Below are 16,894 nucleotides of genomic sequence, written 5' to 3'. Positions count from 1 at the left end.
CTGCATTTTTTAAACCGAAACCGACCGAAAAAAATGCCTTTCATTACATACTGAACGACCCTGTATTATCTCTCCAGAGGCATACACATGTCACTGCTCTGTGCATGCAGGAAACACCCTGAGCTGTGCTCCTCACTACACGGCAGCCATCGTCATACTTCTGGGGACCAATAGCCAGCGGCCCGTGACGAGGGAGGTCGGTGCTGCCACGTGGGAGTTCGCAGGAAGCCCATCGGCCAGCTGTCCGCCGAGATTAAATCTGATACGCCGGCCGGTGATCCACTTTATTGAATCCTGCCGTGGAGCCCTGATGGCCACATCGGCTGACCGACCATTTAATGTCACGCCTGACGTATTTTGGACGCTAAATCTCTTCGGGGAATCTGCCTTGATAGATATCTGGGTTCTTTCATCATCCCGCAATGAGAAAGGAGGTTCTATTTTCGCGTTTCTGTAGGAAAACCTTAAATTACAGAGCCGAGAAGGCAATAAATTCAGAGCAGATGATGTAATACAGAAAAGGAGGGGAATGAGATAAGAGTCGACGATGCAGGAATTAGAGAGAGAGCACATAGTGGGCAGACAGGGAAGCATGGAGAAGGAAATCCACTGTGTTCTTTAAAATGGATCGTCCTGGTTTCCGGATTTAGGGAAATCACGGAAACCGCAAATCTCAAAGATCCCCTCCCCCCCTCCTGAACAACAGTCCAGCTTCGTACCATTGTGCCTTGTTCTGTATTGTATAGCACAACTTTTATTCTCATTGATTAGCATTTTGAGTACATACTATGCAGCCAGGACCATGTTACGTGGTGAATATGACTTCTAAAATTAGTATACAAAGTGACAGAGCCACGCTGTTCAAATGAACCGTTTAAGATATTGCACAAGTATGCTTTTACCACAATGAAGTATGGAAACGTCCTCACTGAAGGACATTTGGTTTCTTTTCGTATCTATGTTATTTACACAAATAATGGTGCAAACTTTTATTTTTGAAATAGAAATACACAAATTTTCTGACACTAGAATTGAAGTCTTAAAAGAGGCGAACTTTAGAACGTTTCACTTTACAAAAACCCTTTATTAGTTTCGGAGAAATCGGAGTATTTAAGGCATCTAACATGATAGCCGTTGTTATTTTGTGCGGTGATCCAGGCGTAGTGTCTTTCATTCATAATCAAAACGGCCTCGGTCCCGGGTTCGAAACCAGCCATCGCTTAAACTGATTAATAATCAGCATTAGAGGCCGAAGACTTCCGGCGTTAGATGTCATCCTCATTCAGCCAACGGCATTGTCAAAGAGGGCAGAGGAGCAGACAGCGGTAAAGTGCACTCTGTTGCCTTGGGGTGGGAAACTGCCGCTAACGCATGAAGAATCAACAATGGTCAACGACATGAGGATGCAGAAGGCAGTGGAAACCACCACATTAAGGACACCCAACGTGTATCCACATTGTCCTGATGTTCTTTCCATTGGCAAAGAATTGCGGAGTAGTCCCCAATTCGAATCTCTGGGCGGGGACTGTCAAAGGGGAGATGACCATGTGAACATGAGCAAAAGATTGAATAATTGACGAAAGGATAACATTCTACGAGATCGGGGATTGGAATGTGAGAAGCTTGCACGGAGTATGGAAGCTTGAAAACGTGAAAAGGAAATGAAAAGGCTCAATCATATAGTAGAGTCAGTGAAGTGAAATGGAAAAAAGGACTAGGATTTCTGGTCAGATGAGTACAGTGTAATATTAATAGCAACAGAACATGCATAGTGGGAGTAGGATTAGTCATGAATAGGAAGGTAGGCCAGAGAGTGTGTTACTGGGAACAATCCAATGATTGGGCTGTTCTTATCCGAAACGACAGCAAACCAACACGATAGTTGAGGTATACATGCCGACGTCGCAAGCTGAAGATTAGAGATAGAGAAATTATATGAGAATATTGAAGGTGTAATAAAGTACATAGGAATAGTTTAGTGGGCAGTACAGTTGAAGAGGAATGGATATCGCCAAAAAAGGCAATCACAGAAGTTGGAAAGGAGAACATAGGTACAAAGAAGGTAATTGCAAAGAAATCATGGGTAACAAGAAGTACTTCAGCTGATCGATGAAAGAAGTAAGTACAATAATGTTCACAGAAATTTAGGAATACAGAAATACAATTCGCTGAGGAATGAAATAAATAGGAAGTGCAAGGCATCTAAGACGAAAAGGCTTCATGAGAACTGGTAAGAAATCGAAAATAAAAAAAAAGTGATTGTCGGAAGAACTAATTCAGCATGTAGGCAAGGGATGTAACAGTAAGAGTGCAACCGGATTTCCATTGTTAAATGCAGAGTGGCGAGAGGATAGGTGGAAAGAGAACGAATGCGGAATCCTTGAGGAGGAAGATTTGTGTGACGTAATAGAAGAGGAAACAGGAGTCGATTTAGAAGACATAGGGGATCCAGTATTAGAATCAGAATTTGAGACAGGTTCGCAGGATTATCCCTTCTGTCTGACTTTGGGGAAGAAATATCTGAGAATATACCTTTGGAGCACAGCATTGTAGGTAGTCGAACGTGGACTGTGAGAAAGTCGGAAAGAAGAGAATCGATAACGATATATATATATATATATATATATATATATATATATATATATATATATATATATATATATACATATCACGTATGTTTAAAAAAATGTAGCCTGTGTCAGTCCACACGTTTACTAGAGTATCGTGTAAAAATCTGACTGAAATTGGTCAACTACTTTTCGAGATTTTTGGCAACAACGTTACACGACGGCCTATATATAGCATAGATTACAATTCCATTTAGGCCGTCGAGTACTCGAAGTTTGTATCGTATACTGCACTACAAATTTTCAATCGCGTATCTTGTTCTCTCGTTGGCTGAAAGACACTTATTTCGTAGACTAACCAACATGCGTCTCACATGACATGTACGCAATGAATGGAACCTACATTTCGTATGAGCGGTCTTCATAGCGGTGTTTTAGCGGAAATCGCACTGTTTCCTCCTTACTTAACGTGACTTATTTTCTTACCTGGGTATGAAATCTCTGACGGAGGACAGCAATCGATTATTTTTTCGTAACAGATAAATCAAATGTTCTTACTACTGTTGTTACCCCAGTGTTACTAACCGCATTTTTAAGAGTAAAATGCCTTTAAAGTTGACTCTTTTATAACTACGATAATTGCACCGGGAACTTCTATAGAACTGTTTGAAAAAGCAAAGTTGATATCGATACACCTGTAAATAATATGGCTGTTAATGGAGACAATGCTTACATTAGTGAAAACTTTCTCACAGTTCAGCTGAGCAAAAAGAGAAATTCTGCAAATATATGAAGTGAACGTCTCGTCGACATCAAGGTCATTAGAGACGGAGCACAAGCTGGGATTGTATCAAGGTTGGGAACGGAAATCGGCCTTGTGCTTTCGTAGGAACCATCCCGGCATTTTCCTGGAACGTTTTAGGGAAATTACGGAACACGTTAATATGATTGCCCGGACGAGGGGTTAAAGGGTAGTTCAAATGGCTCTGAGCACTATGGGACTCAACTGCTGTGGTCATTAGTCCCCTAGAACTTAGAACTACTTAAACCTAACTAACCTAAGGACATCACACACATCCATGCCCGAGGCAGGATTCGAACCTGCGACCGTAGCAGTCGCACGGTTCCGGACTGAGCGCCTAGAACCGCGAGACCACCGCGGCCGGCTAAAGGGTAGTCCTCCAAAATACGAGACCAATATGCTAATAACTGCGTCACTTAGCTGAGTCTGAGGTGAAAAGCTTAGCTTACCAGCCTATGTTGTGGTTGGCAGGAGAGCCAACACTGTGTTACTAAAGGATGCCGAAATGCACGCGTTTTAGCTCACGCAGGCTGGCGTGAGGTCTGGAACATGACAAGGGAATTAGAATTGGTAAAAACGGACGTAGCTGGTGGAATACTTAACTTTAATTCATTAATGACGGACGTCGCTCTTGACGGTACATGATTTGCAATATCAATAGTAACTGATAATGGCGCCTTGCTAGGTCGTAGCAAGTAACGTAGCTGAAGGCTATGTAAACTATCGTCTCGGCAAATGAGAGCGTAGAAGTCAGTGAACCATCGCTAGCAAAGTCGGCTGTACAACTGGGGCGAGTGCTAGGAAGTCTCTCTAGACCTGCCGTGTGGCGGCGCTCGGTCTGCAATCACTGATAGTGGCGACACGCGGGTCCGACGTATACTACCGGACCGCGGCCGATTTAATGGCTACCACCTAGCAAGTGTAGTGTCTGGCGGTGACACCACAGCCAATATACAGGATGAATCATAATTAATGACGTAAGTGTATTTAGTTGAAGGTACGAAACGCCAGAAACAAAACAGTATCTGTAAGTATGGTCTCTAAGACACATATCTTAAGAACTATGAGCACTTCATCTTCGATACTGCGAAGTAAATATCTGGCACTGCAAGGTACAATATTTACTTTCTGTGTTTTGGGAGGAGGTAGTACGGAATAAATAAGGAAAAATGTTCAGTAAACACGGATTTTAAAGTGTATATCATAAGAACAATGAGGATTTCTTCATCTTCGCTGCTATGAAACACATCTACTGAATAAGCACTCATACCTCTAAAGGTATACACTTTAGGTCCCATGTTTGCTGGAATCCTTTTCTTGTTTTGGTCCATAATGCCTCCTTCAAAACATCGTAAGCAAAGAGCTTGCATGCAGCAGAAGACATTTGTTTCAGAGTATCGAAGATGAAGTGTTAATAGCTTCAATTATGCGTATTAGAGCCACGTTTCCTCAGATATTTTCGTTTCCATTAACGTGTACATTCAACCTACCCCTAACAGATCTAAGAGATACACGACAGTAGGCAGTATAGAAGTACAATTATTTTAAGCCATAGAGGAGAAAAGGTAAAAACCCAAATAGTTACCAGAATTTCTTTTGGAGCGATGTTAAAATATTAGTATCAGTTTCATAATGGCTTCCGTGAACAGTTGATAATGTAACCTCACTATTGCAGAAAATCTACGTGAGAATCGACACACAGTCTCTGCGATGTTGGGTTTTCTGGTGTGAGGATATTGTTGACACTGGTGGAATATTTGGATTTCAGTTCGCAAAGTCTTTGACACAAAGGATGTGGCCGATGGCGATAACGGTCATACGAGGTCATTAATTTTTATAAGCCATCTTCTGATGCTGATAGCTGGAACATGCTCTGATGCCTGTTGTATGACAGTGACTGGAACCATGACGCTACTGTTTCCTTATAACGTACAATGCACTCTGTACATATCAAATACGTAGACCACGAACATTTGGAAAGACAGAGTGTGGATTATAGCAGGGGAAACAGAGGTAAACTGAAAATGATAGCCATTAAACCTTATTAATTCGTTTTAGGGGATAGTTTTCTTTTCTTTTCATGCGTAATACTACTTTACGTAGTTGTATTAATTTAACATTTGACATCACAGTTATTTTTCCGAAATTAAAAGTTAATGCGGAAATGTCGTCTTGCTTCAGCGTTGGGATTAGGTGATTGACCGAGGCATGGTGACTAACCAAAGGACAAGATGACGGCATTGAAAAAAGTTGAATACTTCGCTAGTCTTATAAAGCATAAGATAACACATTAATCAGTTATACATCTGATACATTTCTTATTGAATAGTACTAAATAAAAGGATTATTGCGTTGAAAAGTAATATAAATCTAGATCCGTGTTTTTCAATGACAAAAATCACGTACAGATTTTCTTCCTTAAAGCTTAAGAAGTCCTGCAGCCAACATGAGTAGCCGCTGCAGCACCTTATCCATATTTCACCTACAGGGTGAATGTGGATTTCTGGAACTGCAGGTCACTGCACTGTATTATCTATGTCACTTTCTCTTTGCTGGTTTAAGTGTTCCTGTACCATTTCATATATTTCCTTAAAAAACAACATCGATTTGGAAGGTAACTTTACTGATTTCCGTTTCTTTCACGAATGGTCCATCTTTAGGCAAAGGCTTAAAATCTTAAATATTTCGCCACCATTTCAGCTTAATGGACACAGCTGTGTGTTATGGCCTTGGGTTTTAGCTATACTCAACCTGATGTTCTCCAGTAAGTGGATTAGGAGTTTCTTTGTGTTAACCACTAGCTGCAACATCTTGGGCAGAAGAATTTTCCTTTTCGGGATGACGCTTAACATGAACACAATCTGTGATATTTTCTGCAGAAAAAATCATGTTTATTAAATATAAGGGTAACAAATGGCTCGATCTTATGTTATTTGAACCCGTTAACTCTATTACCAGCTGCAGCAGCTTTTAAATGAGTATTGGACATAGGATGACAACTTGTCCCAGACAGGTATGTTAAACGTAATCTTTGAAACGGGATTAACAAGAATCAGGAACGAGTGGATTGAGAATGTAATACGCATAAAGCATAAGGTAAAGAAACACAGTTAAAAGAGTAAATCGTTGGCAGTTAATTTGACTTACGCTCTTATTTATTTATTTATTTACACGTCAATATCCATAGGATCAAATTAAGGAGCAAATCTCCAAGGTCATGGAACGTGCCAATACATGAAATCACAACATAAAAGTAATAACAAATGAAAATAAAATATTTATGAACCTAAAAAATTCAAGCCATAAGTTTAAGTGAACGAACCGACAATACAACAAGAAGAAGTTTAAGTTTTCAAGGAACTTCTCGACAGAATAGAAGGAGTAACCCATGAGGAAACTCTTCAGTTTTAGTTTGAAAGCCAGTAGATTACTGCTAATATTTTTGAATTCTAGTGGTAGCTTACTGAAAATGGATGCACCAGTATACTACACACCTTTCTGCACACAAGTTAAGGAAGTTCGATCCAAATGCACGTTTGATTTCTGCTTATTCTTGGGAATAATCTAATATTGTTAACAAGAATTGACAGTAAGGAATCTATACATTGAGAGGCCAATATCAAAATACCCAGACTCGTGAACAGGGGTCGACAAGAGGTTCGTGAACTTACACCACTTATTGCCCAAACCGGTCGTTTCTGAGCCAAAAATATCCTTCTAGAATGGGAAGAGTTACAACAATTTATAATACCATACGAAATGAAAAAAAGCAAAGAAGATTAATTTTCGTGTCGAATGATCACGCACTTAAGTTACCATTAATTTTAGAACAAGATCTTGAACGTGTGCTTTCCACGACAGTTTACTCTCTATCTGAACATCTAGAAATTTGAACTGTTCAGTTTCACTATTCACAAGCCCATTCTGTGAAATTAAAAGGTCAAGTTTCGTAGAATTGTTTGTTAGAATCTGTGACACGTTTCACATCCCGAATTAATTCATTAGCGAGACGAATATTCATGGTTCCGCAACAGAAGTAACACTCGATAAGAGTTATCTATTTCACAACACGAAAACTGAAATATATATTAAGGAAACATCAACAAGCAAGAGCTTAAAGGAGATGAAGACAACGTTGAAACCTGGTACTAATTATTACATACACGATGGTGGTAGTATTCTGTTACGGTTTTCCGCCTGCTGGTAACGCATCCGCGCTCTAGATGTTCCAGGAGCAAATTCTCGGCCCCACTTCAGAAGAGTACTGATGGAGGGTGGAGGAATATGACGGGGCACGTTACTGGGAGGTCGCCCGCGAAATTCGGTTAAATTCACTTACCGCCTGAGGCGCTCCGACGGAGCTGGAATCAAATTTGTGTACTATCGATTATGCACATGCATGAACAAAGGCCGACCAAATTGAGGTTCCGTGGGTGATCGTAATAGTATTCATAAACTGGTAGCCTAACATCGTTAGCAGTGAAGTAACTCTACTACACCCGTAACGGGTTTCATTACGTCACCTCTAAAAATAGTTACTTGTGTTTCGTTTGTTTAATGGTAATAATATCTCTATTTATTTGTCTACCTTACGTCTGTACACTGTCAGAAATAGATAATTTTATTAACAAGTGAGGTGGTGCGTAGTTCATCGCTTAAGAAGTATATGATAACGTATTCAGACAAAATGTAACACATGTAGCAGCTTCACGACACGGCGTACCCCACACTTGAGGCAACAATGGTGTGTGGTCTCGTATCCAAACGGTCAAAAATACGCCGAATAATATCCTGCGATAGGCTGTCCCATGTATCTTGGCCCTTTTGTTGGAAGTCTCCAACGGTTTTCGCAGGTCATGAAGAACGAGTAAGTTCGCACTTCATCACGTCCCATACGTTGGTGGGACCAAACAGCGAGGTCATCGGTCCCATCGGATTGGGGGAGGGATGGGGATGGAAGTCGGCTGTGCTCTTTCAAAGGAACTACGCCGAAATTTGTGTCCAGCAATTTAGGAAAACCACGGAAATCTTAAATTGGGATGGCTGGGCGTGCGAAACTGGAAATTTGTGGTAAGGTCTTATGGGACCAAAGTGCTGAGGTCATAAGTCCCTAAGTCTACACAGTAGGTAATCTAACTTAAACTAACCTACGCTGTGCACACCACACACACCCATGCCAAGACAGGACTCGAACCTCCGACGGGGGTAGCCGCAAGGACCGTGACAAGGTGCCTAAGGCCACGGCTACCCCACGCGGCTCTGGACGCGGGATTAAACCGTCGCACAGTGGAGCCAAATCCCAAAAAGCAGGCCAAAAGTCGAAAAATAAAGTTGCAGGTCCGGTAATGTATAGTCGTAGTTTAAGGTTGGGTTAAGGTCCGAAGGTCGAATTCCGGTCGCCAGAGCTCCCAGCCTCTACATTTACTGTTGTAGGACAGTTGAAAGAGAGTCCTTCATCAAGCTAGAGGCGTCGCGCAGTGAGCAAATGTTTCAACGCTACGTTCAACAGGACGTCAAATCTCCAAAAATTAATCCTTTTCAGTTCTTAAGGGTGGAATCAACAGCCGAAAGTAAGTAGAAAGTCATTCTCTAACGTAAAACTAATAATAATAGTCCATGCGATAACAATAAATGAATCATTTTAGCGTAAATGAACGGAAAATTTTAAACACGAAGAGAAAATCTTATCAGTTCTGCAGAGTTCAACTATTTGACCGATCAAAGGTTGTAGATGGAATTATTATTGAATGGGAAAAAATCATAAATTAATGCATCTAACTGCAATTGTGTCACTGGTACGAATTCTTGCAAATGTAAAACATTGTTTGCTGAATTTCGTACATCAACGAAGCGGAATGTTGCTCTTTTTCTTGAATTTATTTACAGTCTTCATTGTATTTCGAATTCTGTGATATGTAATTCACTTTTATGAATATACTCTTCTCCTTTTCAAATAATATTTTGGAATGAATAATAGTAACCATGTTAAATACACTCCTGGAAATGGAAAAAAGAACACATTGACACCGGTGTGTCAGACCCACCATACTTGCTCCGGACACTGCGAGAGGGCTATACAAGCAATGATCACACGCACGGCACAGCGGACACACCAGGAACCGCGGTGTTGGCCGTCGAATGGCGCTAGCTGCGCAGCATTTGTGCACTGCCGCCGTCAGTGTCAGCCAGTTTGCAGTGGCATACGGAGCTCCATCGCAGTCTTTAACAATGGTAGCATGCCGCGACAGCGTGGACGTGAACCGTATGTGCAGTTGACGGACTTTGAGCGAGGGCGTATAGTGGGCATGCGGGAGGCCGGGTGGACGTACCGCCGAATTGCTCAACACGTGGGGCGTGAGGTCTCCACAGTACATCGATGTTGTCGCCAGTGGTCGGCGGAAGGTGCACGTGCCCGTCGACCTGGGACCGGACAGCAGCGACGCACGGATGTACTCCAAGACCGTAGGATCCTACGCTGTGCCGTAGGGGACCGCACCGCCACTTCCCAGCAAACTAGGGACACTGTTGCTCCTGGGGTATCGGCGAGGACCATTCGCAACCGTCTCCATGAAGCTGGGCTACGGTCCCGCACACCGTTAGGCCGTCTTCCGCTCACGCCCCAATATCCTGCAGCCCGCCTCCAGTGGTGTCGCGACAGGCGTGCATGGAGGGACGAATGGAGACGTGTCGTCTTCAGCGATGAGAGTCGCTTCTGCCTTGGTGCCAATGATGGTCGTATGCGTGTTTGGCGACGTGCAGGTGAGCGCCACAATCAGAACTGCATACGACCGAGGCACACAGGGCCAACACCCGGCATCATGGTGTGGGGAGCGATCTCCTACACTGGCCGTACACCTCTGGTGATCGTCGAGGGGACACTGAATAGTGCACGGTACATCCAAACCGTCATCGAACCCATCGTTCTACCATTCCTAGACCGGCAAGGGAACTTGCTGTTCCAACAGGACAATGCACGTCCGCATGTATCCCGTGCCACCCAACGTGCTCTAGAAGGTGTAAGTCAACTACCCTGGCCAGCAAGATCTCCGGATCTGTCCCCCATTGAGCATGTTTGGGACTGGGTGAAGCGTCGTCTCACGCGCTCTGCACGTCCAGCACGAACGCTGGTCCAACTGAGGCGCCAGGTGGAAATGGCATGGCAGGCCGTTCCACAAGACTACATCCAGCATCTCTATGATCGTCTCCATGGGAGAATAGCAGCCTGCATTGCTGCGAAAGGTGGATATACACTGTACTAGTGCCGACATTGTGCATGCTCTGTTGCCTGTGTCTATGTGCCTGTGGTTCTGTCAGTGTGATCATGTGATGTATCTGACCCCAGGAATGTGTCAATAAAGTTTCCCCTTCCTGGGACAATGAATTCACGGTGTTCTTATTTCAATTTACAGGAGTGTATAAAATTATCCACCAATATAAAAATTGTATTTTCCAATTTCTTAATGTGCCGTTGATGAAGGTGAAGCCTGTGGCGTGAAGAGAGGAATTTTTTTTTTGATATTAAAAGGTTATTTGAATGAGAAAGTGGCTGAAGTGTACGCGGTGATAGAAAATTTTATGTCTGCTAAAGTGCAACTCCCCTTCCCCCTATCAGGCAACATAAAACCTATACTGATTGTGAACCAGCTTCGGACGACGGTCATGAACTCTGAATCAACCGTTGTGTGTTTCATTTTATTACACAACTTATGGATATATTTTGTATTGTCTCTATAAAAGTGATTAATGTTAAATCCGTCATTTTGTTTTTATTGCAAATTTTGACTTCTGATTCATAATCGGCTAGCCCGAAAACCCACGAATAGTGACTTTCAGCCGAATGTATAACGTTTTCGATTTTTGGCCACTTTTTTGGGATTAGGCCCCACTGTGCGTCGCCCTTCTGAATGCGAGTCCAGTGTACTACCACTGCGCCTCTTGGCTCGTTGGAAGATCTGGCGATATTGCTGGCCAGACATGCTGTCGTACACCAGGAAGAGCACGTAGTGTTTCAGCAGCAGTATGTGGACGTGCATTGTCCTGCTGAGAAAGCGCATCACATTCCTGTCGAAGAAATGTCAGCAGAACAGCGATAAGAGACTGTGTAACGTAGGGGGTGCCAGTTACTTTACCCTACAGGAACACCAAATGCTACTGCGAATAACTGATGCCCTGTAAAGCCTGGGACGGAACCTATGTCATGGGTGAATGCAGTCTGGAATAGGCCCTCACCGTCTACGCCCAAAAAGTGTACGTCCATCTCTCGCATACAGACAGAACCTACTCTCAATACTGGAGAAAAGATAGTGCCGTTACACTCTACTCAACACTTTCACGTCACGAGCGTATCCATGTTTGGTGGTGTCGGGGTGACATTATAACCTGGCCAAATGCACAGGTGATATTAATAGTGCTGCAACCATACTGTTCCTAATTGTCCCCCATGTCACAGCAGGTGCCAAATGCGACCAGATTTCGTCCGTCTATAACAGTTTGGCGGCTACGACTCCTCACCCAATGCGTCGATATTCTCTTGCGTCTCTTTTACGAGCACGTTTAAAATCCGATCTCAGTGGTGGCTCGTGAGTATATATTCTGGGTGTTCACAAATTTTGAGATTCAGATAAGTATGAGAGTGTAAAATTAATACTGTATAACAGTTATGCTTATCAACGTATTAGTAGAATTATAGCCACTGGAAATAATAATAACAGTAATAATAATAATAATAATAATAATAATAATAATAATAATAATAATAATAATAGTAGTAGTAGTAGTAGTAGCAGTAGTAGTAGTAGTAGTAGTAGTAATAGTGGCAGTAGCAGTAATAATAATACCCGTAACTTGCTTGAAAAAAGAATTGTCTGTCTTTCTATATTTTGGAGGACAGTAATAATAATAATAATAATAATAATAATAATAGTAGTAGTAGTAGTAGTAGTAGTAGTAGTAATAGTGGCAGTAGCAGTAATAATAATACCCGTAACTTGCTTGAAAAAAGAATTGTCTGTCTTTCTATATTTTGGAGGAGTGGGTGGGAACCTTGTTGTTATGTACACAATTAAGTACAGTTAGGGAGGAACGAAATAATGTGTAAGCTTTCGATGCCGTCCATTTCGCATTTTTGTGTAAGTGTGAACTTTCATGTTATTTTTAATTTTCCAACAAATGTAATCGAACAAAATCCCTAAAACATGTATATGTACTGGTTCACCAATTAACTATCGAGCTGAAAATCAGTCCTTTCACCCACACATCTTACGCTTACTATACACTTCTTTTTAAATTTTCGCTTGCAGTGGCGCTAATTTGCTTTTATCACTTTCTCAGTTAACGAATGTGGTCTGGGTCGCCCTAAATTCCTTTGCAGCTAATTTTTCAAGGTAATTTTCTTTTTCGTTAAACCCTTGAAAGAGATTCAATAGAGTTCATATTGACACTGCACCTGAAAGCTGAGTCCCGCACAGTAAACAACGAACTCCAAACACAAACTACTGTTCGTGGAAAGGACTAAATTCAAGTAGAACTGTCTGTTAATATGGTCACGTGATTGGAATGCAAATGGGGCACCGAGAACCATAAGGGGCAAAGCACACCGTCGTTGTCTCACATTTAACTGAATGTCGGAAAACCAGTGAGACAACTTTTTGTGAATATTCATGCTTACATTGTGGGCCTAAAACATGGATAAACCTGACCCTCCATAAAATCATTAGATGTCAGAATCATAAACAAATGCTACAGTCTCACAATCATGACGTGATTTAGGGTTCTCAGCACATGAAATGGCTTACTGTGTGATAAAATACAAAACTTAATATTGTGTATTGTATATTAAGCCGTGATCAGAGAAACGACGGAGAGGCTTCGTCCCACCGTAGGCGCCAGGGGTTCACAACCCCGTAACAGGCCACAGCAGTCCACCCACCCCACCGTCACCCCACACCCAACCTAGGGTTCTTGTGCGCTTCGGCCCCCAGTATCACGCGGTACACGCGATATATGCCAATGATAATGCCCTTTTCACGTCAGAGGAATCGCATATTAAAATCTCCCTCCCGAATTACCGTAGAAACCCCATGAAGCAGGCAGAAGAAAGTGTCGTAATCCGGTGACACGACAGAGTATCATGCAGTAATTCGTGTCCTGTATTTGAAGGTGGAGTTTTAGGATGTGTACAACAACAATGGACCTTCGTATTACAGTGGTAAGGTGGCGTTGGCGGCCGCTCCTAATGACAATGAATGATGTGACAGGCCATCTCTCTTTGAAGACCGGTAATCGCCAGAGAATTCGAGTCCCCGGTGGTCGAACATCGGCCTATAGCAATAGAGGCTAGACAGCAAAAAGTGAAAAGAATATGGATCACATTATTATTGATAGCCATCATAAGAGGGCTAAAAATTTTATTATTCTACAACCAGCTTCGGTAGTATGTCATCACCTGGCAGAACGGGGAGTAATACATAAGGAAACAGTTCTTTGATGAAGAAGATATACTTGACGCTATATTTATACACTGTCCACTCACATTACTGTGACAACCTGTAAAAAGCCGAACTGTCTCTTCGGTCACGTGATTGGAATGCAGGATTAGCTGCATGGACGTCTGTGAGACGTGCAGAAAGTAAGTCAGTTAGTTTCTGCGAGGTACGACCGTGCGGTGCCAGTTGCGCTGAGTTTCTCCGTTGCGGATCCATAGCGTGAGCAGCCCGATAGAAGTGGTCCCACAAATTCTCGACTGGGTTCAAATCTGGGGAGTCCCGTAGCCAGGCGAGTACGGTAAATCATCCATGGGCTCTTCCAACCACGCACATACACTTTGAGCTGTGTGACAATTTGCATTGTCATGAAGGTAGATGCCATCGTATCAAGGAAAAACAAACTAGATGTACATCTACATCTACATTTATACTCCTCAAGACATCCAACGGTCTTTGGCGGAGGGCACTTTACGTGCCTCTGTCATTACCTCCCTTTCGTGTTCCGTCGCGTATGGTTCGCGGGAAGAACGACTGCCGGAAAGCATCCGTGCGACCTCGAATCTCTCTAATTTTACATTCGTGATCTCCTCGGGAGGTATAAGCAGGGGGAAGCGATATATTCGATACCTCATTTAGAAACGCACTCACCCGAAACCTGGACAGCAAGCTACACCGCGATGCAGAGCGTCTCTCTTGCAAAGTCTGCCACATGAATTTGCTAAACATCTCCGTAACGCTATCACTCTTACCAAATAATCCTGTGACGAAACGCGCCGCCCTTCATTGGAGCTTCTCTATCTCCTCTGTCAACCCGACCTGGCACGGATTCCACACTGATGAGCAATACTCAAGTATAGGTCGAACGTGTGTTTTGTAAGCCACCTGCTTTGTTGATGGACTAAATTTTCTAATGACTCTCCCAATGGATCTCAACCTGGCACCCGTCTTATCAACAATAAATTCTATATGATCATTCCACTTCCAATCGTTCCATACGCATACTCCCAGACATTTTACGGAAGTAACTGCTACAAGTGTTTGTTCCGCTATCATATAATCATACAATAAAGGAGCCTTCTTTCTATGTATTCGCAATACATTACATTTGTCTATGTTAAGGGTCAGTTGCCACTCCCTGCACCAGGTGCCTATCCGCTGCAGATCTTCTCGCATTTCGCTGCAATTTTCTAATGCTGCAACTTCCCTGTATACTACAACATCATCCGCGAAAAGCCGCATGGAACTTCCCACACTACCTACTAGGTCATTTACATATATTGTGAAATGCAATTGTCCCATAACACTCCCCTGCGGCACGCCAGACGATACTTTAACGTCTGTAGACGTCTCTCCATTGAAAACAACATGCTGTGTTGTGTTTGCTAAAAACTCTTCAATCCAGCGACACAGCTGGTCTAATATTCCGTAGGCTCTTACTTTGTTTATCAGGCGAAAGTGCGGAACTGTGTCGAACGCACTCCGGAAGTCAAGGAAAATGGCATCTACCTGTTAGCCTGTATGTAATATTTTCTGGGTCTCATGAACAAATAAAGCGAGTTGGGTCTCACACGATCGCTGGTTCCGGAATCCATGTTGACTCCTACAGAGTAGATTCTAGATTTCCAGAAATGACATGATACGCGAGCATAAAAACAGGTTCCAAAATTCTAGAAGAGATCAATGTCAGAGATATAGGCCTGTAGTTTTCCGCATCTGTTCAACGACCCTTCTTGAAAAGTGGAACTACCTGAGCTCTTTTCCAATCATTTGGAATCTTCTGTTCCTCTAGAGACTTGCGGTACATGGCTGTTAGAAGGTGGGAAAGTTCTTTCGCGTACTCTGTGTAGAATCGAATTGGTATCCCGTCAATCCAGTGGAATTTCCTCTGTTGAGTGATTTCAGTTGCTTTTCTATTCTTTGGACACTTATTTCGATGTCAGCCATTTTTTCGTTCGTGCGAGGATTTAGAGAAGGAACTGCAGTCAGTTCTTCCTCTGTGAAACAGGTTTGGAAATATTTGTTTAGTATTTCAGCTTTACGCGTGTCATCCTCTGTTTCAATGCCATTGTCATCCCAGAGTGTCTGGATATGCTGTTTCGATCCACTTACTGATTTAACGTGAGACAAGAACTTCCTAGGATTATGTGTCAAGTCCGTACATAGAATTTCGCTTTCGAATTCATTGAACGCTTCACGCATAGCCCTCCTTACGCTAGGGGTGGACATTGTCCCCATGGATAGATGCACACTTGAGTTGTTCCATTGTACCTTGCAGAATGACGAGATCATCCAGGGAATGCCACAAAAAGGTTTCCCAGACCATAGCATTCCCTCCTCAGGCCTGTGCCTTTCCGGCGATTGGTGCAGATTGTTTTCTTCCGGGTGTTCCGCGACGATGGAGCGTAAAAAGTGATTCATAAGAAAAGACCACTTGTCGGCATTCAGTAAACGACCGGTTGTGCTACTGGCGTGCCAATTTCAGCCTTCTTCGACGATGAAGAACATCCGGGATGCGTGCATGACCCTGCCACCAGCAGCAACGCTCGCTGAACGATAGTTGAGGAAACGCTGTTGATGGCCCTTGGCTCATCTGGTGGGTCGTTGCTCAACACTTGCGCATCTCCTCGCTGGTCAACATCTGGGCGGCCGACATTCGTCTCTGTCATCTACGGCCCGGGGTGTGCCACAGTTGCGCCGCCGTAGGTTTTGGGTAGTGCCATTTTCTCTTGTACGATACACTTCAACCACAGAGGCTAGCAAACTATTAACAAACGTAGCTGTTAGGGAAATGCTTTTCCTCTTCGCCCGAATGCCAATGACTATGCCGTTTTGGAACTCGCACAAATTCCTCAGTTTCTGCCTCATGCCAACGACTGTACTGTTTTCCGCGTTCTCTGTATGCGCGTTATGTACATTCCAATGCTAGAGCTGGCACCTGCTATATGTGAGTGATTACTGTGAGCCGTGGTAAAAATTGCTGTTTTGAAGAGCGCGCCGTAGCGCGAAGTATTCCCCCTCCGTTTCTGGCGGTGGCGCCGTCT

This window comes from Schistocerca gregaria, chromosome 1 (genome assembly GCF_023897955.1).
Source record: "Schistocerca gregaria isolate iqSchGreg1 chromosome 1, iqSchGreg1.2, whole genome shotgun sequence".
NCBI classification, from domain to species: Eukaryota; Metazoa; Arthropoda; class Insecta; order Orthoptera; family Acrididae; genus Schistocerca; species Schistocerca gregaria.
This window is presented reverse-complemented; position numbering follows the sequence as displayed.